Raw genomic sequence first — 6,163 nt, forward strand, 5'->3', positions numbered from 1 at the left:
TATATATATATATATATATATATATATATATATATATATATATATATCTTTGCATTTGTCTCTCTCCTTAGATTATGAGCTCCTTGAGTGCAGGGACTGTCTTTTGTCTCTTTTTGTAACCCAGTCCTTAGCACCGTGCCTTGGCACATAGCAGGTACTTAATGTTGATTGAATTCTGTAAGGCTCATTTTTTTAGATTTGTCTACAGTTTTGATGTCTTGGAGAGAGTTAAAAAAGAATTGTTTTCCACAAATAGCCTGGTTTACACTTTGTATTTATAAGCTAGCACTTTTTCCTGGAAAAAATTTGGAGGGAGGATCTTTAGCTCCCAAACTGAACTTTTTGTGATGGTCAATCCCAAGGCCAGCTTTTCTTGTCTCAATTCTTACTTTGTTATTGAATGGGAAATATCCCAGGAAAGCACACTGAGGTCTGGGTTACTTCTTTGACTTAAAATTTTCTTGAAATGTGGTTTCTGTGGTCAGATTTGCTTCAAAAGAGGCATTTTGTCTTCTCATTCTGGAAAGAAAGTTTTGCTTTTTTTTTTCTATTTCTCTTCATATTTTTTTTTTAGAGCCACAATTTTGTTTCTTTTGGGTTATATCCTGGAATTCATCTAATGTAATTTTTTTATTTTATTAGGGGGTTTCTTTTGAGATGTAACAAGCCTATCCTGGATTGGCTTTGTGATAGTCATTTTTTAATTCTCCTTTTTTTTAACTTTTATTCTTTGTTGGAAGGTCAGGGTAGTTTCTCCTCATTTGAGGTTGTTGAACTGGCTGAAACTCGTTCCATGGGAGGGAAAATTTACTTAATCCTTCAAACACTGCTCAGAAGTCAGAAAGTGTCAAGGCTTTCCAAGTAAACCTCCCCTCTTAATGATCCCATGGTGAACCTTCTAAATGTAGTTTAACCTGTGACCTGACTTAGTTTACCTATTGTCTCTTTCACTTGGTTTGTTTCCTGTAGGAGATCATGACTCTCCATAACTTAAGTCTATTCAACATTTATGATATTGAAAGCAATGCAGCATGGTGAATCTCTTTTTAAATTTCTATAGCCTCAATGAATGTACAAGATTGCAACATGAAAGAATTTATTTCTCTATCTGACATAATTTTCTCTATACAAATTTTCAGAATCTCAATTTGGAGTTCAAGATCATTCTTCTACCTCCTGAATCTGTTCTTAAGCATAACAAAACCTAGACTTTTACTCCTATAATCTTTGTTTCATGGCAGAATTATTTTGGCAGCAGTTACCGGACACAAGTATTCCAAAGGAGGTATTTCTTCCATAACAAATTTGATGATCCACAAAGGGACAGGCAGTAACCTTGGAAAGCCTGGGGCTTTTACTTCAGAAGCTTGATAATCCACACAAAGTTATATATACATTGGAGATTCTACAGGGGAAAATCTAACTGACAATAAAGACTGATTTCCAAAATCACAGAGAGGGAGATGAATGTCTTCTTTGCATCTTGTGTACTGAGAAAACTGTCACTGCATTGTTTGAACCCAGCCCTGTGTGGCTGAACAACCAGACCTACTGCTTAGAGACCAGATTTGTTCAATGCTTATAAACTCAAATCTTGAAATGTAGTCAAAACCCAAGACTGATACAAGGCATGTAAGGTGTTTCCTCCCATTATACATCTCTAGAAATCCATGCCTTATTTGAAAATGCCTCTGCACTGGCCAATGAGAGACTGTTTCATTGTTCCTTTGCTGGAACCTTACATAACATGTTACTTACACGTACTCTTTTTTTCCATTCTCCTCTGTTGGACAATTTAACCAACTTTTTTCTAAATTACTTCAGGTCTGGGTTTTGTTCTCTGCTACATCAATACTTGTATGTATTGTTCTTTTTCATATCTTCCTTTTGAATAATCTGTTGAAAACTTTGGGGTGCTTAGTAACTGCCTACACATTTTAATGAGCATGGTTATGAGATTTAAATGTCTAAAACATGGTCTGGATTGAGAAACTCTGGACTTTAACAAGGCTTTTTTTTCTTTTTGCGTCAGTATCTTGTGCAATTTTTACCCCTTTCTTCTGCAGGTATATAACCAAGACACTTGTCTGCATGTTGTGACCATTGTCTCTGAGACCCAGGCTGATCATTGGGTCAGAGCTGATCACTGGGTGATAGAGACTGATCAATTAGTAATTAAGGAGGATCATTTGTAATGGTCTAAATGAGGACTTGGAATTGGCCAGACATTTCAGAAATGTCTCAGTGACTCTAGTCTGATTTAAAACAATGCATTGGTTAAATCAGAAACCCCAGTTTTGGTCTGGTTAAAACTGACCACTGGCTGGTTCTGGTGGTAAAAATACATCTCGAGTATCGAACTGGGGATAGGTCAGAAATCATCTGGGGGTCTTATTCTGTTTACTGTCTTAATTATCTATTTTGCAGTGCTGTTACCCTCACCAGAACCAAAATTTGAACTGAGATAAAAATTTATTTTTAGGAGTTCAGTGAATTGGTTTCAATGATTCTGATTATTATTAAAAGAGAAACTTGATTACAAAATCATTCTTCTTTTTGGTCATTCAAATTATAGTTCACACATTCCTGGTAAAAATATATACTCTAAAGTATGAGACCTAGTCAGTTGGTTTCTTCTAAAGACACACCTATCAACTGTCTTCTAGCCAATTTAGAAAAGATTCCTTTCAAGGAACCAAAATTATGAAAGGATCAGTTTAAAAACATTTGTGAACATGTTTGGACAGAATTAAGCTCAAGGCATAGATAATTTTTGCCCTAAGAAGGATCCTTTGATTTTAACACCTTGCCTAGGGTAAGATTGGCTGTGGAAAATCAATACATTTACCAAATGGCTTATTGGTTATTTGGGCAGACCACAAGAATAAAAAATTCTGCCCTAAAATTGAAAAATAGGCTGCCAAAGAAATGGCTTTGAAATCTAATCTCTATAGACAATTCTTCTTGGCCTTTGAAATCGGAAAACCCCACCTGCTTATGCAAGCAAGGAGCTAGGGCCCTGGCAATGACTCCTCCCAATACAGTCCCTCAACTCTTCCCAGAAAAGTAGTTAGACCAGGATAAATTGAAGCAAATGTAAGGTCCTTTACCAAAGTACAAATGAAAATCCTGTAAAATGATGGAATAGACTAAAAGCACTGTGAGGTGGTACGAAGGCATTAAGAATCCAACAGATCCTACAATGGTCAGCCCTGGTCAGGTTGAGTTGAAGAGATGAAGACAATAAAGGAGAATTGATGACATTATAAACTAGAAACTAAATTTGTAACTGAAATGTAGTATCTTTACTACAAATTTCCAAATTAGGGTTTGCATGGTTTTCTAAATGCTGAAACAGATTAGTGGAATGAGGGGGCGAGATCTTGGATGACCAAGGCTTCTTAAATTTCTTTTTTCTATTCTCGACCCCTTCAGTGTTTCTTAAATTGTGGGTTACACCTAGAAGTGCTATGTAAAGTTACATGCAAAGAACACAATACTTTTTTTTTTTAATCACTCTTTCCCTTGGAGGGTGATAGATTCTTTGTTTTAGCAGAAGGTGATTTCACTGCCTAGAGAATGCTAAGAAAGCCTTAAAGCAAAAGAAATAAAATGGTCTGCAGCTTGTGGTTTTCATGCCTTATTAGATGAAAATCTAATCTTAGGAGGGTCTTTTACCTTACCAGTGTATTTTGTTCTCTGAATAACTTAATAGAACTTAATTGTTGGGCAAATTAGCAACAACTTAAAAGAAACTGAAATAGACTATATAACTCAAAATGTAAAAGTTTTACAATACTACAGTATGCTGAACTAATTAAGAAATTTGTGCAGGACTCAGAGGAGTGTCATACTGGGATATGACTGTTAATCTGTAGAGAGCTGGAGAAATATCTCAACAATTTAAGATACACAATATTCTATCGTTACGTACAACATTTGCCAAATGGAAACTAGATAAATATATTTGGATGATGGAATTATTTGAGTATAGCATACTAAAATTCTATCTTGAAGGACCATTAGGTGGGTGTATTCCAATCTTTATTTGGGGAATACACACTCATGTTTCCAATTTCCATAGCTTAGAAGAGGCTCATAAGAAGTTAAAAATGTGAGGGTGCCACCATAAATCTTTGGAAATAAAAGTAACTAAAAGTAGTGAGCCTTATAATTTGAGGTGTTGGCTAGGAATCTTGGGAAAAGTGAGATTTTAAATGACAAACTTTGTAATTCTAAACACTGATTTGATTGTCTTAAAACTAAATTGTAACATGCTCTCATTTAAAGTGAGGCGTGCTTTTCCATTTTGGATAATTGTAATGTTTGGTCTATTGGTAGATCAAATCTTAATGCAAAAAACAGTTGACATTTGACATTAGGGTAGAAATGCTTGCAAAATGCATGAATAAGAATTTAAGGTGTATTTGTTTCCAAATTACTTCAAACTGGTTATTGAGTAAAATTAGTGTGTGTGTTTCTCCTTCAATGCCGAAGAAGACCATGCCATCAGAGAAATGATGACATGACTTGCACTTGACTTTGTTTTGAGTGAGGGAGGGCTGTGCAGGTCACCAGCCTCACTTCTCCAGAGCCATCTGAATCCTGTGACCAGATATTCATCAGGATGAGTGGAGATGACTCAGGATTTGGCAACTGGGATTAAGTGACTTGCCCAAGGTCACATAGCTAGTGAGTGTCTGATGTGAGATTTGAACTCAAGTCCTTCTGACTCCTGCACTTCTCCACTTCACCACCTAGTTGCCCAAGTGAAATTAGTACAGAATGTCAAATTGATGAAGCAATTCCTTAAGTAACATAATAAAGAAATGCATTCAACTGAATTGATAGTATCCATCTTGCACTAAGTTTTATGTTTCATAACCCATTCTCTTGTATACACTGTTAGGCTTCCAATTTTCCTTGAATTGTGATTTTTGGGAAACCACTGTATAAGAAATGTTAATTTGAAAGAATGAGATCTAATGATTTAACTGTATCCTTACAAAATTAACTTCTTTTAATATGGATGCTGTTAGATTATAAATTAATCTGTTATAGAACATGGTCACAATGATTAAAAATATTTAATTGGGTATATTTTGCTTGAAAATGGATAACAGTAATAAGTTTTCTGGAAAAAATACTACCAACTTTTGCCCATAACTACAAAGTTTCTTGGGGACATACCAGGATCTTTTGGTGCTTCTATTTGAGAAAGGTCATCAAATCCTATCAGCCTTCCTAAAAGCATGTTGTGAAATTCTAAAGAATGAAGTGGTTTCATGAGAAACTAGGACCTCTCACAAGTGAAGTAAAGAGGCTTACAGGTTTGCTTTAAAACCATGTTCCCTCCTTCCTTTAACAGCAAATTCTGGTAACAGGGTAAGAGAAATATAAAAGGAATTTTTTTTTGGTTTAAATATGATGGGTCCTGTTGTTATAATAATCAAGCATATCTGACTTCTTGTAATGGGGTATAACAATAAAAAATCTTAAATGTTTTTAATTTTTCTATTTCTAATTTGTGGTCACTATTTATTTCAATTTCCTAACCTAAACAAGTAGGTAAATAAATTCTAAGGCATACAATCTGTCCCCTTGATAAGATTAGATTTATGTGTATCATTGGGCCTCCATAGCACTTCCTCTTTTATAGATGATGTTATGACAAATATGTGTCTGTTGGTGTATATACACAGACACATATATTTTTGAAGGGATACAACAAAAATGTGATGTGAAAAAGATCTAAAAGTTTTAAATTTGTGTGGAATAGTAAATTTTACATTGAAATAAGTGAGATGAGGCTGTTTTCTCTAAGAATTAGAAGATACATGTATATATGTAGGTATGTATACACATACACACACATATAATTGGCTTCAAAATGTTTCCATTAAGAACAATGACAAATGGACACGTAAACATTACATACATGGATGATTTTTTTTTTCTTTTGATCCTGAAAGTAATTAAGAACAAGATTGCAAAAACACAGCACAAAGTACAAAACACTCTTTAGGTTCAAGTAAATTTATAAAGATGAATGTTTTTTGTGGTTAAGAAAGTTATCTTTTTTCCCCCGGGAACATATTGTTTTAGGAATACGTTCTCAAAATTGGATTAAAGATTTCACAAACAAAATTCTGTCAATACTATA

The 6,163-nt window shown here is 34.5% G+C and overlaps 1 long non-coding RNA gene across 7 annotated transcripts in view; it reads right to left on the bottom strand.

Moving 5' to 3' along the window:
- LOC140515691 (uncharacterized) overlaps positions 1 to 6,163 on the bottom strand; it is a 54,062-nt gene that overhangs the window by 42,958 nt on the left and 4,941 nt on the right. The gene's annotated exons all lie outside the window — the stretch shown is intronic.

The sequence above is a fragment of the Notamacropus eugenii genome, chromosome X (genome assembly GCF_028372415.1).
Source record: "Notamacropus eugenii isolate mMacEug1 chromosome X, mMacEug1.pri_v2, whole genome shotgun sequence".
Classification (NCBI taxonomy): Eukaryota; Metazoa; Chordata; class Mammalia; order Diprotodontia; family Macropodidae; genus Notamacropus; species Notamacropus eugenii.